Below are 24,481 nucleotides of genomic sequence, written 5' to 3' on the forward strand. Positions count from 1 at the left end.
TTGGGGTACTTTTACAAAGATCAAAGAAAGATATTGGTGGCAGGGTATGTATAAGGATGTTGCTCACTTTGTGGAAATATGTACGACATAATGTATTCAACTATGAGACATCGGGATGGATTGCAACCCACATATCCATTGTCTCTTCATTTTAAGTGGGTGGTGGATTTAGTAACAATGCCTACAGGTCTTTGGCAAATGAGGTATCTTGCGTTTGCTCGTAAAGATTTGACTAATCAAGTGGAAGGGAGAGCTCTACGTACTAAGACGACAAATGCCATTGTTATGCGAGCGGTGATCGAGAGCAAGCCTCACTCACAACCCGATAACGAGACGTTAAGGAGTGCCGGTTGGGGTAATTGACTTTGTTGAATGCACAACACAACTTTAAAAAATCAATTATTCGATCATATACCACAAGCCACACAAAAACAAAACAAAGCCTCTTATAGCTCAAAAATTTAAAACTCGTATGTGGGTAGAGCATCACACAACCACACAATGAAAATACCAATAATGTGAAAACAAACCAAGAGGAATATATTCTCGTACCTTAACAATCTTAACTCAACACTTGGCGCTTCGACGTTCAAAAGCTCCAACTTTCAAATTAGCATGACAAGATCTCACTCTAGCATGCGACCTTCGACTCTCCTCTCTCACAAAATACAATTGTAATCAAGGGAGAAGGCCCTTAACTCTCCATTCTTATCTCCTTATATAGTTTTCTATCCACACTCACACACATTAGGCTTTTTGCTTTCAACTTTCAGCTTTTGGCTTTTGCTTTTCTACTGCTTTTCACTATTTTCGTTTTTCCTGCTTTATGCTTGTTTGCAACTTGTTTGGATCATAACTTTGTCATTTGAATTCCGAATATAGACATTCGGGTACTTAAAACGATCGGAACACATCTGGTTGACAAGCTAGCGTAAGCAGAATTACAAAAATCCATCAGAACTAAGCAAAAATATCGATTTTCGTAAATCACATCATTTTTTCTCCATATTTTAACTTCGACAACTTATTCCCTTCCTTGGCCTATTGTTCTTGTAATTGCATACACTTTCAACACACATGTCCTCTTTTTCTTTAAGAAATACTCGCTGACGATATCACTTGTACGACATTTTTCCTTTGATCCTCGAGTCTTCAAAATAAACATTCTTTGGATATGAACCTATTTTTTTAATGTAGTGTGTCCTAGCAGGAATATGGTTTTTTGAAATGAACTCCATGCACAACCATACATGATTTGAAAAAATATGCAATGTTGGATCCATGATATGCAACAAATCAATCGATGCTACACACAAATTATGAATGCACTGAAAAAGTTGTGCCTAGCCTATCTAGATGTGATCGTGCATCATGCAAAATGCAAACAAAATTCCTTGATTAATTTAAAATTCCTTATCCTCACCTCTCAACTCTCATAGAGATGATATGATATACTCTGCTCCACCCATCCAAAGTCTCACAATCACTCCAGAAAATTATGGTCCTCAAGATGTTGACTAGATATGAACAACCCATCTCACAATTGGTGGCGTCCTTCACGACCCTCGAACTCTCCCAACCACCTTACACTCTCAACCAGAAGTTCCTAGCTTTGAGATGAATATCCCAAATGGTGCGTGCAAGAAATGTGTGTGCTCAATGACAGGTGCTCTCTCATGTGCGCGTGCATCTAAAATTTACTGCATATAGTTGCAGTGGACCTCATGCTGTGCTAGTGCTCAATAATGGTGCAAAACGTGCATAATCCCAACCCATGGCATGGAAGTATTTGATAAGAAAAGGAGACGACCCCCGAGTACAGTGCATGAACAAGTACAGCATGAAGTGCTCGTAAACCCATTATCCCTTGTGATGTGCAAAAGTCTTGACAAGAAAACATACCTAGCTCCTCAATGTTCGGTAGCTATTAGCAAACTCCAACTTTATCCTATTCAAAAAAATACCAAACTCGACCAAGGCTATCAAGTTTCACACTCAAAAAATCAAACAAAATGACATAAACAAATCCTATACTAGTCAAACATAAGAAATCTAATTACAAAATAACAAAACAAACTGTCATGCAAATAACTAAGCTAGCAAAAATCAAACCTAACTACAATTTGACTAGGGGTTTTCAGTTTCAAAAAAATGCTTAACACCGTATGTACTTTTCTCTTAGAAGAGATATTTTGTTGATATGGCTGTGTAACAACTCCAAAATACGCAATTCGCATACAAAAGCCCCCATAGGGATAATATTTTTTTGAGTGGATAAATGACAATTTTTTTTATTCCCCCCAGCCGATTGACAAGCTGGAAGGGGAGGGGAATAGAAGGAGTGATTAAGCTCCTTGGTGGAGCTTGAAGTGGGGGAGACCCATGCGCATCGACACATGGGGGAGGGAGGATCTTATCCCCTTCCCTATTTAACTCAGGATGGTGGGATGATGAGGAAAGGCACTGCCGCTGCCGTGAAACGGAGAGGAGGAGTGGAGATGCTAATCGCCAACATGAAGGAGAAAATTCTGTGCTGCCGTAGTGCAGAATTCGGCCGCCATAGAACGGTAGGAGATGCTGCCGCCTGCTGTAAAGAGAGAGGGAGGAGACGAGCGTTGGCTGCAATGCAACTAGAGTTGCCGCCAGATTACCGAGAGGGTGAGGAGGGGATCTCTACACCGTTGCTGAAGCCGTAGGCCACGCTGCCTCCTAGCCATTGTGTCATCGCCTAGGGGAATCATTTCCCCCCTTGCTTCTAGAAGCTTCCAAAGCTTCTAAGGGGGGCTCTATAAGCCCCCTTTCCCCCCTCCCAAAAATGTTTTACCTTAGGCCCCTTTCCCCCCCTCTCAAATTTCCCCTAAGGGCTCCCTTAGGCCTTTTTTTCCCCCCTCGACTTTTGCCATGAAGGGTCCTCATATGAACCCTTAAGTTTTTTTTTCTACCCTAGTAATAATTCCCTCCTAAGGGCTCCCTAAGGACCCTTTTATACCCATTTCTTTTTCCCCCTTACAAAAAGAAAAGAGGGTGTTAAGGGTCTTTTGACACCTCCTTTTCCCATACAAAAGCCCTCGTAAGGGTTTCTACACCTTTTATTCCCCTTTCTTGTGAATCTTTAAAAGGCCATTAAGCCTTTCCCATGGCTCTAATGGGCCTCGGCGTAGATGATTTTTGAAAATAGGATACAATTTTTATCTTGAATACTTTGATTAAATTAAAATAATTAGTTTATGACGAACAAGTTCGGTCATTAGTATTTTCAATAAAACGAACAAAAATAAAGTGAGCAGAAAATTGATACGCATTTAGTTTTTGTGCATTTCAATGAACTGAACTTAGATTAATGTCCATATTTACAAAACGGAATTAAGATTGTGCACTCCGTTTAGGCATGGAAGTATAAATTGCATGTCGCATTATTAGGACATATCTTCCTCAAAATGAGTCATTATGGAAAGTGCTAATAACCCATAGGAAATTGCAAAGCATGAAATGATTCTTACGTTGCATAACTCTAGTCAATTATCGTTTTTCAACTGCATAATTATTAGTAAAAGGTTGCATGTTTTAGCATGAATCTTGTTCGCAAGTCCTCGAATAAGGAATTATCAAATATTTCAGTTTCGATGATAAATTGGAATTGGGTTCTAACCTAACCTATGCTTGATCTTAAATTGATAAGTTAGGATTGAAAATCAATTTATGCATAGACAATGAGTCATGTGTTTATGGAAATGATAGTGTAATTATCTTCAAGAATTAAAAAATTGGCATAAAACTAAACACCTAAACCCGCGGAGTGCTCGTTTTAGAAAGAGTTAATTCAATTCCAAAGATCTCACTAGGATTTAATACATGACCTAGTCACACGTATTGCTAGAAACTGAAACTCCTATACCCTAAATACTTGCCCACATTCATCGAATGTAGGGACAGCAGAACATATTTGAGAAGTGATCTAGGGTTTGTCCCTAAGAATCTTACGCTAAAAATATGGAACTTGGAACCCTAGGACTGACAACGCTAGCCTAATGTAATCAGGGACACATTGTTTCGTAACTCCATTTGATGGGTAGAATATACCCATCTTTCGATGTGACACTTGTGCAACAAGTGCAGAGTCATATGATCTTGTGATTGGATCATAAGGAAATGGCCAATTCTGGGAATAAGGTTGGCATATTCTTACGCAAGTTATCTTGCAAGAGGATGAATAATCATCCTAATATAGCAAAGGACAAACCAATAAATTGGAATAACATATGAACTTAAGGTATTGACCAAATCGGGTTAATAGGGTACAACCCTAACCCAGGATATAGGGGATCTTGCCAAGTTGCAAGTCATCCCAGATCGAATGCTGGATGCATTCGAAAACAAGGATTTACTCCTTAGCAGTTGGCCAACAATAAACAACCAATGGAAATGTTTGTGCTTGTTAGAGATTTAAGAGCATTGTTTTGTTTTGTTTGATCAATGAATTAAAGGATAAATGGATATCTAATGCTTCAAGTTGAAGGCCTGAAGGGAGAGGCAGCTTCAGTTACCCCCGACTGCCTGCCTGACCCTAACTAAGGGGGTTGTTAACCGCACCGGGAAGGTGGACCGAACCCGCCGTGAGAGGTCTCTCCATCGAGCACTACTTGGAGCAGGAGGATGCTTGGGTGCCAGGGGAGGCTCTGGCCGTAAATCCCTCACCTTCCGGGCCCTGCACAAGAGGCTAACGTGACTCGGGATTGGATCTCGAGTCCCGCATACTAGTCTACGGGAAGAATCTTGGATTAGTGATCCCTGTGGATTGTTGGATAGCCTTTCGGTGGATTGTGGATAAGCCTACGGGCTGGACTTTATGTATTTTAAAGATAAATATGATAACCTATTAAAAAGGAACTTATTTGATATTGCTTTTCTATGTCAAATGATATGATTACAAGAAGGAACCAGTGCCTAACGGGCTAATTAATGAAGCTGATTGATACATGTCCAACTAAATGTGTTAGGTAATTAAATAACTAAAACAACCTGAGGAAAGTGCGATGGATGTGGCCATAGGTCCGTCCTGCGGATGGGTGGTCCCGGTTGGCTGGGAAATTTTCTCAAATCACGATGGACAGCAGGAAGATTGTCAAAGAACACGAACAACAAAAGCGTTGACCTAGAGTTATGATTGATCCCGATTTACGTTATTTTAGGGGAACGGAATGGGACTATGCCTTATGGCAGAGAGGTTGAGCTTTGCATCCCTCTCGTTTCCCATTCTCCTTGAACCAAGTGCAGCATGGATCCACTTCGCACCTGGTGTTTCTGCCTAAAGTAGTTCGCTTGGGTTCGACATTAGTTTCCGTTAGGAAATGACCAATAGGAAAACCCTAATTTAGGTCGGTCCTAAGTGGGAACGGCTGGAATACTTCCACTACGTGGCATACGCGGAGAGTCCTATATCGCAAACCCCATAACATTCCATGGGAGTGCGGGGCAGAGCCTTCTAGATATATTGTTCGATGAACTACTAAGACGTGTCCTGAAGATAACAGGTGGACACGTTACAGGCTGTGTGGAAAAAATTACAGCAGATAGGGGTGAGCTGGATGCAGATGAAGCTCATGATTTCTTTGCACGCTTGGGGATAAAGCTTGCTTTAACTTCAGCCTATAACTCTAAAGGAAATGGAAAAAGTGAAAGAGTTCATCCACCTATTGTGAAGGCATTGGCAAAAGCATGTGGAAAGAATGTAAAAGAGTAGCCACGATTGCTCCCTTATGCTTTGTGCACCGACATAACAACTCATAGTGATGTTACAGGATATATGCTTGCAGAATTGATGTATGGTCAAAAACCTATCATGCCGAGAAGAGATGACAATCACATGGAGTGTCTTCCTTGGGAGGAGGAGTTGAATCGAGAGGAGTTGTTGGCCTTACGCATTAGACAGTTGGAAAGAAAATTAGAAGATATAGAGGCAGCAACTGCAAAGTTAAGGGCAGCAAGGATAGAGAACAAGAAATGGTTTGACAAAAGACATAGATTGAGACCAAGAACCATACAAGATGGGGATTGGATATTGGTTTATGATAGCAGTTTAGATAACCAGCATAGTGCCATGCGTAAAGTTTCCAAAAGATGGTTTGGACCCTATGTGGTAAGAGAGGTGTTTGATAATGCTACTTATGCATTAAATGAGCTGGATGGGATAGCCATAAAACTTCCGGTAGCAGGGAAAAGAATCAAATTATTAAAAAGGTGGGAATCTACTACCTGTGAGTTTCCAAAATTGGAAGAAAATAGTGGCCATGATACAAGGGCTAGCTAGGAAGATATGGAAGATGAAAAAGTAAAGGATATGGTTGCAAAGGATGAGGACTCAGAATCTGGTGACAACTAGGATTTTGGCACATACCGGAGGATGTGCAGGTTAACAAGGGGTGGATGTCGTGATGTTATGAGGACACAGTGTGAAAAAGTATGGAATGCATCATCATGTGACTTCTTTATTGATCTAGAGAGTTAATGTGATCTGAGCCATTAGTATTAGTGTGAGTTGCATGGATTATCCAAAAATACTAGATTTTTGGATAATTTTAGTCTATTTTTTATATTATTTATTGTAAAAATCCGAAAAAGTTAGAAAAAGCTTCTAGATTAGGATGGCATGCAAAAAGCTAGTTGCTTTTTCAGCGAATTAGGAGATTTTTCATAAAAAAGACAGATGGAAAAAATCGCGTGCGTCGCAATCGCTGTAAACAGGCTGGAAAATGCAGATTGAACTAAAGGAAGAAGAAGGAGTGATTTGAGAGATCCGTGGCTAGGTGTCCTAGGGTTTTACCCCCCTTTCCCAGCCAACGGAGCCATGAAATTTGGGTTCCAGACAGCAGAGAAAGAGTTGATTTTTTTTATCCCCATTTTTGGTCTACGAAGGAGCTCTAGGAGAACTAATGCTTGGAGATTGCTTCTGATAGTGCGAAGATTCCAGGTTCTTTCAATACATATTGATTCAATTCATTGTGATTTGTTTTTATCGTGTTTACCACTTGGGTATTCTCTATCTTCTCTTGCATCTCCTATCTCTACTTCCTTCTACTTCTGATCCTTAGTGGATTCGACCTTTCGACAAAAACCCCTCCGACAGTGCATGCCTTATCACTAAAGGCGAAGCACCAATATTTATTTTGTATACATATAGATGCTCAATTTAATATTTTCTTATTTGACATTGTATTTGGGAAGAGCCGGACTTTTGGGATGCCCAAACACTTTACTCTTTATTTGGGCAAAAGCAAACACAAAAGCAAAAAGCATGTTAATTGTAAAATGGGCTCACACAAGGTATGGGGGAGATTGCACGAAATTGGTCTTCTTGTCTCGTGTCATACAAAATCTATTTTTGTCTTTATGAAGCTTTTGTAGAGTTATTTGTTCTTGGGGACCTTCGGTCGTTCACTACGCGTGCATATATCACCTGATCTTTGTACCAGTGGTATCAAAGTGAAGCTGAGATCAAGGGCTTCCAATCACTTACCATCTCACACAAAGGAAAAGCTCCTGGAACAAAAAGGCCCTACGGGCTGTTTCGTGATGAACCATCAAAACAGGGGTGTTCATGGCAGTAAAGAGTCTCCTATTGCACTCTCAGATTGCGAAGAACCTCTTCTAGGAGGCAGAGGATCACTTATCAAGATCCTTTGTAAGTCATTTTTGTGACAGAGAAGCAGAGAAGAAATTCCATTTAGTTTGGATCTTATAACCTTGAAAAGCTTAAAAAGAGCTTAAGTCCCACAAATTTCACAAATTGTTGTGGGAGTATGTACTCAACGGCACTAATTCCGTCATCAAGCTACCATCGTCTTGCTAGAATCCACAAGATTATTAATATCTTTAAAAAGCTTAAAGTTCTTAAGCTCTACTAAGGCTTCAAATTCAATCTACAATCTCCTACCTAGGGGGTGTTCACATTCTGATACTCCCAAACCAATTTCATAGTTCCAGCAAGCCTCTATTCCCACATGCAACTTAGCAGAGTTGATTCACAGCAAGCAGACTATTATGTGCAGTCTATGCGGAAGGCTTTTTCACTCAGAAGAAGATCATTATCAATTGCCATACCTAGAAAAAAATAATTGTAAGAGCAAAAGCCATTTTTAAGAGAAAAGAAAGCCTTATAAATCCAAATTTGAGCTATGCTCATCCTTCTAACGAGATTTTGAGTGTATGAGGTTGTTTGAGATTTTTGCAGGATGTTCGATCAAAACATGGAAGATTTTATGGGTGAAGGTGATTTGCCAGAGCCAATTATGGAGCAAAAATTGGATCTAATCATGATGCAACTTCAAGAACAACGAAGAGCATGTCAAAATTTGCAAGCACAACTAGCTACAATTCAACAATCCATTGTCGATCAAGATGGAGCACAACCTGAAGATGTTATTCGACGTACCATTGACACAACACTCAATGCATAGTCTCTCAATAAAGAAGCCAAGATAAGTAAAGGAAATTTCAAATTTTGTACTTTTAATGGGTAACATGATGGCAAAATTGTTCTTGCTTTCATCAATCCATTTGACAACTATTTTCATGAAGAGAAATATGCTAAAAAAGATAAACTCAAATGTGTCACTAACCATCTAGCAGAGCATTGTTATGGTGGACTGTTGTCCGCAAGAGTGTTGATTGTTCCTCTACTTGGGAAGCCTTTCAAAAGAAATTTTTGTAGAATTTCCTTCCACCTCAATTCCATGGAAAAACTATCAAATAGTGGGATCTCCTGCAACACAAAGAGATCATGAATCCATCCCGCAATACACTGAGCATTTCTAGAGTGCCTTATTTCAACTTTCAATGCTTGAAAATGTTCTTGAGGTGATCCATAAGTGCAAGTATCTATCCAGTTTACTTGGTCACTTCTATGCAGATTTGAATATATTCAAGCCAAAGACTTTGGAAGATGCGATTTCTTTAGCGCATGATGTGAAAGATAAAATTCGTGGACGAGAAAAGTGACCACAATAATTTTTGACTAATGGTAACTTTAGTACAAAGCAATTCAATTCTAACTTCCGAAGATTCAATCAAAATCACTTTGTTCCTTCTTTTTTTCGTAAACCCTCGACTCGACCTCTTGCTTTACCATCAAGCACAAATTTAAACCCTAAGCCTTCTCTCTAGACAAATCCAAACATATCCAAATTTTGAGCCCTTACCAATAATGTCTCCAAAGCAAAGTCTATAGTTCGCTACAAGTATCATTAACCAAGACACTTAGTAGTGAACTATTAGTCCAAGAAGCAAGCTATTCAAATCAATCACTTAGGAGCGATTGAAGAAGAGGACCATGAAGATATACTAGACTTCACTAAAGATGATAATGATATCGGCAACACCTTGGATACTTTACTAGGTATGCCCAATCCTCATTCATTATTAACAATAAAATATTTTGTGCATGGTCAAGAAAAGATTGTTTTGCATGATGATGGAAACACACATGATTTTATTTATGCAAAGTTGGTAAAAAAATTAAATTTACCTATTGTTCCAACTCATTATTGTATAAAGACTGCATTTTTAGGCACTAGATACAATAGTACACAAGAAGTTCATGACATAGAGATTCAAATCGGTGATTATGCTAAGCGCAAAAATTTCTTGGTTTTCCCTTTGCAAGCTAATGATATTATTTTAAGAATGCCTTGGAGTCACAAATATAATCGCGACATAGATTATTTCACACATTCCATGAAAATTCATCTTAACATAAACCAACTCCCATTACATGGATTGCACACCTTTGATAATTTTCTAGTACTTAGTCATACAAAGGCTAAATGTGCATTGAGAAAAGGTAGCAAATCATAATTAGTATGGGTGAATGAAATTGAAGCTAAGAAAAATCAGATGCATCTTAGGCATGCACAATTTCTTTCACAATTTCAAGAATTTTTAATTGCTAATTTACCACCTGGTCCACCACCTACACGTCCCAAAGATAATAAAATAGACTAGATCCTAGGTTCTCAACCACCATGTAAAGCACCTTATAGACACGATTAGATTGAAAAAAAATAAATCCAAGCAGAAGTTGAAGAATTGTTGAATCGAGGATTCATTAGGCCCAGTATTTTCCCTTTTGGTACACCTCTCCTATTAGTTAAGAAGAAAAATAATAATATCTATAGGATTTGCATTGAATATTGTGCCCTAAACAAGATCATTGTTAAGAATAGATATCTGATCCCTAGGATAGATGACCTCATGGATAAACTATAAGGGGCCACTATAAGAAGGCAAATTTCACAGTGGATTCCGTGACCCAATTTTTCCATGGTGGATTCCATGAGGTTTTTCCGTGGATTCCGTAAAACTATATTTATTTATTGGGGATCGTACACAAGATAGATTACTTGTGTGAGAAGTCGACGAGCATGCTTCTGCTTTTCGGGCGTTAGATTAATTTAATGTGCACGCGTATGATTCCACAACGCGTGATTCCACAAAATACATATCAAATTAATGAACATGTATGAGTTTAGAGTGCACACTCAAATTAAATTAAGGTTAGGACAGAGTTCCAACCTATTTAATTATTTTGTAGCTGAAGACTACTAGGTATTCACTTTTGTGGGTTTTATCTTATTATTTTCAAAAAATTGTGAATGCTTCAGTCGATGTGTAGAGGAGGCGGCGATGGCGTTGGGTAGCACTGGGTGATGGTGTGAATTCAGAATACCTAGAAGAATTACTATTTATGATGGGCACACGCATTATCTCTAAAGAAGTGGTGCCAATATTTATTTAGACGCGCTTATTTATTAAAGCACTTGATAAAAAATTTATTATTTTGTATGCGCATAGACTCTCGATTTAATAATTTGACATTGTATTTGGGCGGCACAGCGCGACTTTTGGGATGCCCAAATGCTTTACTCTTTATTTGGGAAAAATCAAACACATAAGCCAAAAGCATGCTAATTGTAAAGTGGGCTATTTTTTAGCTTGGAGATAAATAAATTCATAAATACATGGCTTTGTGAAGCGCTCACACAAGTCATGGCGGGAGATTGCACCAAATTGGTCTTCTTGTCTCTTATCGTGCAAAATATATTTTTATCTTTATGAAGATTTTGTAGAGTTATTTGTTTTTGGGGACCTTCCAGCATTCACTACTACGCGCGCATAGAGCACTCGATCTGTACACCAAATAAATGTAGCATATACTAAGTCTAATGACAACTATATTTTAGCTAATTTATCTATTGATGCTACTCAATTTATCGATGCTTCATTTGCTTGCTACCATTGTTTGTTTGCTCCATTCCATATTACCCCGCATGAGGATTGGATTCATAACTATTGCGGCAATATAGGTTCTATTGTGAGACTACGAAATGATACTGCATTAGATATCATTAGCATTGGGGATGTTAGACTATAGTTTGATTCAAGCAGCTCTTTTGTTTTTGATCATGTACATCATGTTCTAGCTAGCAATCTCTATTCTTTGACTGTATCTAGGTTTGTTGACCATGTATTGGGTGTGATCGATTTACCACATGTATTTTTAACTAGCTACACTCTCTTACAACAAGTGATAATATAACTCAAATGTATGAAAGAGAAAAAAGATCTTATTGTAGCATCCATTTTACAAACCTCAAATTGGATAGTTAGATTCCACATGAAGGTAGCTTTCAAGGGATTACCAGAAACAATTAGGAGGAGTCTCATTATTATAGTCAATCAGATGCAGGAGAGTGCTAATAGAGCTTATCATGAAATGCTCCAACAATTACTTCTTTTGACTTGGCACATTCCCTTCACAAAGATTCCCATGTGAATAATCAACCTTTCACATTGTAGAAGCAGATTTCAGCTTCAATTTCTTCATTGCTTTCATAGGCTTCCTTTCCCATTGAAACCTTTGATCTTTTCTCAAGAGTTGTATTGTTAATGCTTTTGTCATGAAATTCCTACTTGGTGATACCAAGTACCTCTTCCAAGGTGAATTCCACCCAATTGTTTAAATTTCGCTCTTCAAGAACCTTCTTGAGATCCATGGTTATCCCGAGCTCCTGAGAAACAATGGGATGTCACCTTAGAGCACGTTGAGGTGCTTTAGAATGATCATCGCCAAATTTTGAATATGTGAAGGCAAAAGCAAGGTATTTATTGAATCACATTTGACATCTATCTATAATAGACGATGAAGTGTGGTAGTTTGCCTTACCCCGGACTCCTCAATTCACACACAAAGAAGTCCTCGCACTTGAGATTGAGCATTTCTTGCTAAATTCATAGTGTAGAAGAAGCCCACTATGGATCACAAAGATCGGTAGCAATAGAACATTACAGCCAATCACTCGAGCATCAAGCTACGATTTGAGGTGGAGTAACTCATAGGAAAGCTAATATAGGTAGAGGACCTATCCTCTAAGCGCATCATGTGCATTCACTCTTTCAAGGATAGTGCTACTTGCCAAACTGGCTACATTGAACATCTTGAGCAGTAGGTCATGCTAGTAAAAGTGGAGCAGAATCGACTTCATCAAGCCATTCATATAGGTGCCTATTAACTACAAATTCTAGCTATTTAACTCTACTTCCATAATATCCCCAACCTCCCCACTGAAATCGCATGAATCCTTAGCTCCATTAGTACCATTTCAACTACAATCTACTCTAATCCCTACCACCACCACTATCACCTCCAAATCCTTGCCCAACCCACCCCCTCCTCCATTTCTGCCTCTTCCACACAATCTGCCACTACTAGCTTTGCCCTTGGCTCTAACACTTGCACATGTAGTAGTACTCTAGGATGCACCCACTCTAAAAAATACAGGAGAAATCAAAGGATGAAGTCTTGTGGATTTCAATCCATTGTGCATTCCATGTATTAGGCGTAGGAGGATAGCATAGATTGGTCGTGGAGTAAGTGCCAATGAAAGATGACAGTAGTAGTGCAACAATGAAAAGTAATGGTGTAGCTGAGGGTAATGGCAGGACTTCAAGCCACCGCAAGTGAAAGAGCTATTTAAGGGGCGCAAAGGAAGTGATAAGGTTTCCAATTAACACAATCACAATGCCAATTCACCCCCATATATATGACTCTACGTACACATAGACACACACAAAGTTAGTTCCGTTGTTGTGTTGTGATCACATCCATGGTTATCTAGCTTATGCATTGTAGTTTTAAGTGGTTAATCCTTTGAATATATCCATACTTTTGAGTCTTCTCATTTCTTAATGTTGTCTTTGAGAGATACCATGATGCCTTGTGTGGACTGTGTAAACAGATTTATTGGAATATATGAGTAGTCCCCCATTTACTATCAATATTATCCATGGTCCTTTATTTAATATGTTCTTGTTGATATGCCTTGATTGATACATCTGCGATGTTAGCATATCTTTGTATAGGGTCTAAGTATGTTAGGACTTTGAGGTCTTGTAGAGTTGGTGGAATTTCATTAAACTTTCACCTAATTTCCTGCATCAAGACTTGTACCAGATGGATGTAAAAATATCTTTTCTACATGGAGACTTACATGAAGACATTCATATGCAACAACTTAAGGTCTTTGAGGAAAATGATAGGGAACCCCTAATATGCAAGTTGAGGAAGAGTTTGTATGGACTTAAGAAGGAACCTAGGGAATGGTATCATAAGTTTAATGTCTTTATGCATTCAAAGGGCTACTTTCGTAGTGATATGGATCCATTTCTTTACATGAAAAAGGCACGTGATAGTAGGCTTATCATTTTGGTACTATATGTTGATGATGTCTTGATTTCTAGAACCACTCATGATGATCGAGATGCTTTGAAGAATCAACTCAAGAAGATCTATTAGATAAAGGACATAGGGCAAGCCTCACATATACTTGGCATGCATATTATGCATAATCACTCTAAGGGACTTCTCTACTTATCACAAAAGGAGTACATTCATAAAGTCCTTGATGATTCCATATGTAGGCCGATAAGCCTATTGGGTGACCTTTACCTTCTCATATGAAGGTTAGTCATAGAAAAGTTTCCCAATTAGATGATGAAAGGGTTGAAATGGGCAAGATCTTGTATGCATTCACAATGTGTGGTTTAATGTATACCATGATAGCCATTCGATCTAATGTAGCATTTATAGTGGGAGTATGGCATATCAAATGACTACACTTGGCAAGAAAGATTGGGAGATCTTGAAGAGATACCTTAAAGGCACTACAAATATGTGCATTTTCTATGGTAGCCATGCTACAAGAGTTGTGTGTTACACGAACTCAAATTAAGTAGGACATGTAGATAGTACAAAGTCCAATGGTGGTGCTTCTTGGATGACTAGGGTGCAAAAATGCATACCTTGGTCTACTACCTAGAAGGCCCTACTAAGGCTTGCAAGGACGTTTCACCACCCACCGTGGCATGGATGAGAATTCCCAAATTTCTAGCACTAACAAGGGTCATATTTTGTCTGTGGCCAAGGTCACTTGTGAACTACTGACAAGAAGACTATGTTTGATAACTGCAGAGGAAGAGGTCGCATGAGGATGATGACAAGGATGCATATGCCATCTAATTAGGGTGGAGATGAGGAGAGTGAAGATGATCTATAAGTAGATGAGGAGCATGGTTCCCTCAATGGGGAGCCACACTCTAATTGGGAGGAAGGAGAAGAAAGACCACACTCTAATCACCAATGGAGAAAGTGAGAGAATGAATATTGAAATCAACTCCATTTGCTCTTCTTTTATCTTCTTATGTTGGTCTCTTCTTGGGGTGTAACTAACAAGCATGTTGGCCTACCCTTCAACACAATATTAGTGAGTTTGGGATTCTCCGGCCAAATCTCATTTTTTGAATACTAAAAATGTGGCATTTGGATAACATGCCCATAAGTTTCTCAAAACCATATGATGTGACCTATCATTGGAAAGCGCTTGAAAAATGGAATCTATTGAGCTATAGAGCGCTCAATTTGGAGTTATAGTGTTCAAGTTATGACAAATCCAAATACTTGACTACATGTCCCAAACTTATGGAAAATTCTCATATTCCCTAATATGGTGTTTTTCAAAATTGTATTAATTTGGCCAATAATTTTTCTAATGACATAACATAAGAAAAAAATTAAATTATTTATTTATTAATTTAGTATTTAAAGTAGTTTTTATCACGATATGAATTTGAGCATTTCGAATCTATACTATAGATGTAACATATGTCACAAAGATACATTGTCATTTTGAGTCTCTACCTTCCATTATCAACACTACCATAAAGATGGAGTTGTGACACTTGTGGTTTAGCCATCGAAGTTGGCCACCTGATAGTAATTTGCACCAGGAAAATAAGATTTATTTAACAATACATGCACTTGCTTATGGTAGCATATACAAAGTTTCGAAAATGATGGTATCACCATGGATTTTCACTTTTGATATTGTGATGGGCTATAAGAGGGCATGCACACCAAGAGGATAAGAAAAAGCTCCATGAAATGATCATACTCAGATATTTCGGAAGATGGACTTATGTTCAAGGAACACACACTTTATGAACATTGTATGTAAAATCTAGTGCATGACATCTAATTTAAGAGTGCAACATAATAAATGCTTGTATATTTTTACTTGATGTCAACGCAATGTATTAATCCTTGATAGAAATAAGTCAAAATATTGACGTTTTCCACTTTCTTTCACTATAGTGCACCATCTCAAAAGTAATTGTGTAATATTTGTAGCTTTTACTCTAGTTTTGGATATTATGCATTAAGCTTATACATAAGTATGTAAAAATTATAGTCTTTGAAATCGCTCAAATTAATGCAATGCACCATTCCTTAAAAATATGTTTTAGAATTTGAGATGTTTTGCCATTGCTTTGATGCATTGCATTGAGTTACTAAAAATTTAAGCAAAAAACAATTCCACAAATTCTATAGATAATCTAAATAAAAATATAACTAGGTTAAGCATATAAGGTAAATACAATGAGTGGGGATTACTAATGAGCTAAGCCTGAGTATATATTGTTTTTTTGTTTGCACCCACAATTGTATTAATGCCATGCAATAAGTTAAATTATGATTTTATTACAATATAGGAAAAAATGAAGAATAATTTATTATTTTATTGAATTAAAAGAAAGATAATGAAGATGACACTTGTTTACACTTTCTTTTATTTATACGTCAAAATCCCAAGCTCATTTGCATAAGCTTAAAATTTTGGTAGCTAAATGTGTGTGCGTGTGTGTGTGTCTGTGTGTGTGATAAGAAATACAATGTTAGAAAAAAATAGTATGATAAAAGTTTCAATTTTACTTCAGTCGCAATTATATACTTCTATTTGTCTTTTCAAATGCATAAAAAAACAAGGATCTTAATTCATATTTTTAAAGTAATCTTAGGGAATTTCCTTGGGAGAATCGGTGACTTACCCAAAAGGTTTGTAACTATGTTGCTTATTAGCGTATATATGCATAAGTCAATACTCAACTTCAATAAATTTTATTTGTAATGGCTATAGGAAAAGAGATAGACTAATTTACTATTATCCTCAAGCATACACTAGAACCTAATATAGACAACGAAGAAGATATTAAAGGTCTGTGAGTGAGTGCTATTGATCACATAATGCAATAGTGAGAGGCTAACTTTATCAAACGAACTTTTCCTATGGATGGAACAGTAGAGGCTAGTCATACATTATGTGTGCTAGTTGTATACATTTGCTAATTTGTGCCAATTGATGGACATACTCAAGGCATGTACACCTAGATAGATAGAGAGAGGGACATGCACACACATACATAAATATATATATATATATATGTATAGACAGAGAGAGAGATCTTTGAGTGATTTTTGATAGTATACAACGCCATTACAAAGATGGAGGTCCCTGGCTCTATTCTCATCGTAGTGTGAATTCGATTATCCTCGCTGCCTAGAAATCTCTAGTTGTGTCAACTTTACAATCTAAAAGCCTCGAGCGAGTATTTTCTAAAAGAGCATAATGTGTTTATGGTGGATGAATAGAAATGGTTTCAAGTGGTATTCTTGCAAGAATCTATTGTGTATATTCTTGCAAGAATCTATTGTGTATGCCATGCGTGCACTTTGATGGGAGGATATTTTAAAGGGAAAACTAGCACAAGTAGATGTATGCATAACGTGTGCATGAAAAAAAAGAATGTAAAATAAGTAGAGTATATTACTACAAATATATTGAAAGAATAACTATTTTTCACACAAGAGTGAACATACAAAAACCTTTCACACAGGGCTTTACATATATGTATTGGACTGGACTTGTCTACTAGCTAACTTTGGCTATGATGTCTACCAAGTTTTTTGAACATAGACATGATACATGCGTCTATTAGATAGCATTATAAACATTGCCCAAACACAAACCTTTCACACAAGAGTGAACATAGATGTGGTGGACTAGACTTATCTACTAGCTAACTTTGGCTCTGATGTCTACCAAGTTTTTTGAACATAGACATGCTACGTGCATCTAGTAGATAACATTCTAAACATTGCCCAAACATAAATATAACAAATGTGTAAAATAGTTGATATGTTATATAGTGGCCAACTAAATAATAAAAACATGACAATCAATATCACTCAAAAAACACGAACATGTTATATTTCCTCACCCATGGAAATATGTCTGTTGCTAGATAAAAGCATCATTAGGACATCTAACTTTGCAAAACTTCTAAAGACAGCAATATTCAATCATGTATTGTGCTATCATAAATACAAATGCTTTTGATCCTCCTTTTCTTCTCTTCATTATGCTCGTGCCATAATTTGAAATGCTACCTATGAGGTGTTAATTTTCTGGACACATTTCAAATCACATACGAGGAAGGTATCATCATCATCAATGTTTGCATCCATTGCTCCCGTGGAAGTCATGTAAAAGTGCCCATTAAGAAAATATGTCAAGTACTTAATGCATGCCTTATCATCATTATCAATTACTGCACATAGGCATCCATTTTGCATGGCTACATTCACGTAAGGTGGAGTTTAACCTATATGGTCAAGTCTCCATCCCTTTGGAGGGTACATAGCCTCCATAAAATACAATACATTGTTGGAAGTCACTAGAAAGAAGCAATACAAACCACTATAGCCTCCATAAACTACAATACATTGTTGAAAGTCAATACAAACAAGCAACACACAACCTCCATAAACTACAATAGTACATTGTTGGAAGTTACTAGAAACAAGCAATACAAACCAATATAGCCATTTTTCCATACAAGGAACCATCAAACCACAAAAATGAGAGCTACTATAGCCATTTTCCCATACAAGGAATCATCAAACCACAAAAAATGGGAGCTCATAAATCACTCAAGAATAGAAACTCCTTACAAAAGATCATGAAACTCTTCTTACAAAAACCTTATTCTACTGTTAATTCATAGAATGTACAATTGAGTGTGTGACCTTTTTACATCAACTTGTAACAAGGCAAGGGTGACTAGATTCTTAAATGGAAAACTCCGCTTCCAACAGAAACGACCGGTACACCATAAACCACATTTGGATAGGAAGGAAAGTACAAGATGAGTATTCACTCATCTTAGAAGGAAAACAAAAGCAAATCTACACTTGGAGGTCCTTACTCAAGGTAATGTATTACATCAATCATGCTATTGGGTAAACTTGTAGAATAAGGTATTACATCAATTGTGTCATTGGGTAGACTTGTAGGGATGACTATTTGAGTAGAGATTCTAAATAAAATAAACCTATTGTAGGGCAAACAAGTTTCAAATATAACCTCAAAATAGATACCCTTTACATGCACTTTTTGGACCCATGGATCTAGACATACCACATAAAACATAAACTTGCATTTTCTTGGGAAGGACACTTGCTTCTTGAGACTTTAAAATGAAATCCACTTCTTACACCACCATTGTAAGTTGCAAGCTAGGGTTAAAGAACAATTTCTATATCTACTTATAGAAATGAGTTCACGGACCCATAAAAAATATTAAATAAAAAGATGAACTTTCTTCAATTAAGCCCATGGAGTAGCCTTATCAACCATAACCTTTATTCCATGCTTATAAACTTTCGACATAGGATCTTTATCTCCTCCTCTGAGTATATATTGCTTTGAAACAAGGCCTCCAAAGGTTTTACTTTGACGATGGTTTGAAATAAAGGTAAGAAATAAGAAGGAAAAAGACTTTGTCTACCATCATACTCTAAAAGAAAAGAAAGAGATGATGACTGATTATATCAGATCATCCTCATGCCCCAACCCAAGCTATTAAAGCATACTATATAGATTTTTGAGCTCACTTGGAGTATTTGGCTACTAATAATTCCATCGCTAGATATAACATGCAAAGCATCCACTCATCATTCCATTTGGTGAGGCTCCTCCATAGCTTCCAAATTGAAAGTGCTAATCCATTGAAATAATAATCCTGTTATTTTTTATCATAGCAATAAAATCGAATGAGTCGCTAAATCATTCTATGGCCCTATCCATAGTCATGACTAATGACCCAACTATCCTTGGTATATGCTTATTAAGGCTTGTTGCAAACTAGCCTTTAATCAACTAAGCCTTCCAAGCGATTCAAAGAAGAAGCACATAAATAGCATAATGTCCTCCCTTATAGTGTAAGTATCTTGCTTGTAAAATTTAACTACCAGTAGATCTATATCTTTGTCACATTCAAGCCAAGATCTCTCCAAGAATTTAAATATCTTCCCTTCCCAATTCCATTAAGCATCAAAGGCATCATTTTATGAGCCCTAGATTTTGGTTTTGAAATTTCCTAACAAAGACATGGACTCCAAATTTGAGAAAGCCTAGCTTTTTTTATTAAAAAATTTCTTGTTTTGTCTATGTCTCTCATGCTTGTACCCTTGTCTATATAATGTTTTCTGTTAGGCCACACCATGCACCACATATCATTATACTTTTCCATTTTAAGGTGATTATATGCAATGGCATGTATCATTGTGCACTAGATCTTGTTGTAATACCTCCCTGGATTATGCAAGGAGTAGATCTGATCACTTAACTAGTAGTCTCTCCCAGCTTCAAAAAACCACATAAGCACATGCTACTACTATATTATGATGTATTTAGTAATTATACCATTGAAGGAGCTCACATATCACATTTTGGGCTCTTCCTAACGTTATTGAAAGCTAGCACATTCAAAACTAGACTCTATGCATACACAAGTGTCTAGAAATAGTTGGTTAGATGTAAGAAAATGGGTTTTAATAGCCAAATTAAGTGGAATATAGAAAATCGTTATTGCTTGAAAGAGACTCTACCCAGGGATTTCACTCTTTGTAAACCAAACATGTCACCTACGAGCAAAGAATCGTGGAAAACCCCTATCTACAGCTTGTGAAAGAGTCATATGACCCCACCCCCCTTTTTACACTTATATGATGTATCAATAAAATTTACTATGAATTCTCTTTTTCACATATAAGATTGTATATTGTGTTTACTTCTTCCTCATATTGAATAATATTAAAAGACTAGAATATTTCTAATTTGAAAATTATGCATTGCACTTTAAAGGTGATACATTGTCGCATCACTCCAAATGTAGTATTTCATGATGGTGCATTGTCTTGAACACCAAAAATGTAGTATTTAAAAAACATAACAAATAAATTATCTTTCCCCTACCTCATTCATCTTCCTCCCCTCCCCCCATATCCCCTATTTTTATGGGTGGAGGGGAAAATTAATAGGGCCTATCCCTGATGTATATCCTTATGCACTTTTTGAAAAAGAAAACCCTCCCTTGCACTTACATGGTTCCTTATGCACTTTTCGGGGAATAAACCCCTCTTTGGCACTTACATGGTTTCCTAAATTATCCATGGCAAACTCCTCAAGAGACGAGATCATTTGAATTAATTGCATAGGCTATGAATTCTCCCTTGACTATTGGAAAGCTCTTTGTAAATATGTATATTATGCATGTTTGCTCTTTGGATCCTAACTAGGAAGGGAGATAGAGAATAAAAACTCTCATTCATGACCACAATGACCATTATCAATGCTATCATTATATGCTCAAATGAAATTCTTTTATATAGGAATATCATCAAAGTATATGGAAGTAACTCAATAACCCGCAGTCTAAATGTTGCGGATTAAAGGCCACATGTTTCTAGCAAACTACATTTACCTTATACTTAGTGCCCACACAATTGTAAACTACAAGTGGTGGCTGCCCACCACTGTCATCTATATTCCTTATTCTTTACTATGATAGAATAATAAAGAGAAGGCATGTCACACATTGTGACTATTGAAGTTTCCACACACTAGTCTTACTCTTTTGCATTCACACCTCCATAGCCATTCTTCTTACTTCCTCTTGTGGTCTTCTCTCTCTCACTCTTGCTCACCCTTTCAAATTGATATTAGAGTAGGAATTCAACGAGCTTCACCCATTCTACTTCAGCTTGGGAAAGAGAGCTTCAAACCCAACTTCTATGGCAGCTAGAGCTTCCATCATCTAAGGAAAATATCAAATCCCCACATTCTCCAACTCATTTCTCAGCTTCAGCACAACCTTTGATGAGTGCCTAGTAAAGTCAAAGAGTTAGGGATAGTAGGAGAAGTCCCTAGAAATTATCCCACAATTGGTCATATATTTTTAGGGGGCTTCCCTACTCACTTCCCCTCAGACATTTGGCTCTACAATTCTTGTATTTCTTATCTAGCTATTGAGGACTTCTCTTAGCACTTTTGACTCTGACTTAAGGTATCATTTGAGAATACAAACTTACTATTCACAATTTTGGATAGCAAATCATTTGAATGTTTATGCTTTACTAATGCTTATTCACATAGGTTTTAATGCTAGGATGATATATTGATCTTAGGGATGCTCTACAAATTGAATAGAGTTGAGTTTACTCAGCCATTGAAGGGATGTTTGTTCTCATAAATAGTGGATAGAAAGCATATGCTTTGAATATCAGTGAAATCTATGCTTACATGCCATGGGGAAATGCTCTTTGATCATGTGTATGCTTGACATTATTGGGCATGTATGGATATGCTATCCTTTTGACCTTGAGCTTTAATTCTAAGCTCTCTTATATTCATATCTATAGAGGTTACATGGTTCAATGATCTCTTATTCATATGCCTGGATGTGATTCTATTTAAATGCTCTAGGACATATTATTTGGTACCTTTGGGCTTTCGAATGTTATGACATGCATATATTGAGCTTCCTTTGCTCTTGGATACTTCACTTTACTTCCAATGGGAGAACTTTCATATTTCATCACAAAGCTTGGGTTTGAGAGATTGCACAAGTCTCTCATCTATACTGATTGGTTTATGCAAACACCATCTTTGTAGTTATTAATCACTATGTGATTTTTTTCATTTGATTTTTTGGTTGCCTAGTACTTCCTCTTTCAGGTACATTATCAGCCCCATGGACACATGCCTTCTTGGTACTCGAATGTTATGATAATGCTTTGAGATGCTAGTTCGATTTTTAAGAGCTCGATTATCTCAATTTTGAAGAGGTTTATTTCTATCATAATAGTTTGGACAACAAGCATACAACAATGGACTCTGTGCTTTGAATGCCCATTGTGTCTACATGATATTTTAAGCATGCTATATGTCTACAGTGATGTCTAGGATTGATGTAAAAATCCAAATACAATTATAACATGCTTCAACACTTGATTTTGAGTCACATTTGATGTACTTGGACTTTGGTCAGTTGATTTGAGCTTCTATACTTACTCACTTATGGGTATTGAAGCTTCAATTGGACACTAATGCTCCCATATATATTTGAGATGTGCTTCGGCTTTCCAGATGCTTTTGTGTATATGTCTTGAGCATTGCTTCCTCACTTTGCATTCAAGATTCTCTTCTAGATGGAGATGCTTATATTTGGCAGAGCTTTGCTCTTTGAGACAATCCAACTCTTGGTTCATGTATATGTTCTCTTGTATGCTATTGGATGCATTCACCTCCACTTGGCGGGCTGATTTTATTTTCTCTTTTCTCAATCATTTTGCATTCAACGACATTGCATATTTGTTATGTATTGAGATACATTGCTCTTTGCGAACTCATCATGCATTTGGCCTTAGGTAAGTTACTTATGCATGATACATATGCTTATGGGATGTATGATCTACTGATACTTTGAGTTTGTGATAGTCTTCAATATCACGGCTCTATGCTCACTCACTGCTAGTTGCATTCCTTCTATCTGGGTTGCTACTCGGATATCTCTCGCAATGTAGGCTTGCTTTCTTGGCTTTGTGCCCACATATACTAATGTATTTATTTCAACATTACTATAATTGCAATTTTTAGCATTCATTTAGAGAGTACACAAAAACTTTGGGTACTTTTTTCTTGCAATTGGTGGGCATGTCTAGTCTCATTTGTTCCCACCCTTTTGGATTTGTTTTGCAGGCTATTTTGTTGAATTTACTATAGCCCATACTCTTGTTATTTGTGCTAACACTTGCAGTCATTATGGCAAGTTCATATGCCAATAACGCTATTTTCAATCTTCAGAATCTTGATGGAAATAACTTCCTATATTGGACAACATAGGTATGCCAAGTGTTGGTAGAAAAGAGGAATGTTAAACCATTGAAGTTAGATAGCATAAAGCGTGAGCTTTATGATATAGAGGGTTAGGCAAAACTTGATTATCTATGCAAATCTAGTGTCATTTTATCATTATCAAAGTAGGTGTATTTTAATAACATTGGGATTGAGAGTGGTGCTTATGCATAATAGCAAAAAAATTGTTTTTTATGACAAACAAGGTCTTGCATCTCAATTATACTAGTTGAAGAGACTTGTAAACATTCACATGAAGGAGGGTACGACTATATCCACTCATTTGAATGAATTTCATTCCATTTTCAGCCAACTTGTATCACAAGGCATTCAACATGAAAATAATATCAAGTCCTTTTTCTTGCTTGTTACACTACATGAGTCATGGGACACCTTTCATATTGCTATGAGTGCTCATCCTTCTAAGGGTGGTTTTAAATGTAGTGGTATAGAGAGTTCTATACTAATAGAAGAAGAAAGTAGAAAAAACATTGATACAAACATGTACTTCTTATGCATTGATGATTAGAGGTAGAAATTGTAGTAATCACACTAATAAATATGGTAGAGACTCCTAGCCTAATAGGGTCAAGTCTTAGTCTCATAGGCAATCTTGCAATAAGTTTCACAGATGTAAGTTCTCTTTGACATGTACTTATTATGGGAAACATGGTCAATTTCAACTACAATTGCATAAAATGTGCAATGACAGGCATAATGAGAAAGGCAAGGGGAAAGCATATGATAATGTAAATTCTTATCATTGTAGCATTGTGCCTAGTAATTCCAGTGTGAAGATTGAAATGATAATGATGCCGAAAGGTAAATTTCACAGTGGA

The sequence above is a fragment of the Lygodium microphyllum genome, chromosome 2 (assembly GCF_053477565.2).
Source record: "Lygodium microphyllum isolate KBCC chromosome 2, Lygodium_microphyllum_v1.1.10, whole genome shotgun sequence".
NCBI lineage: Eukaryota > Viridiplantae > Streptophyta > Polypodiopsida > Schizaeales > Lygodiaceae > Lygodium > Lygodium microphyllum.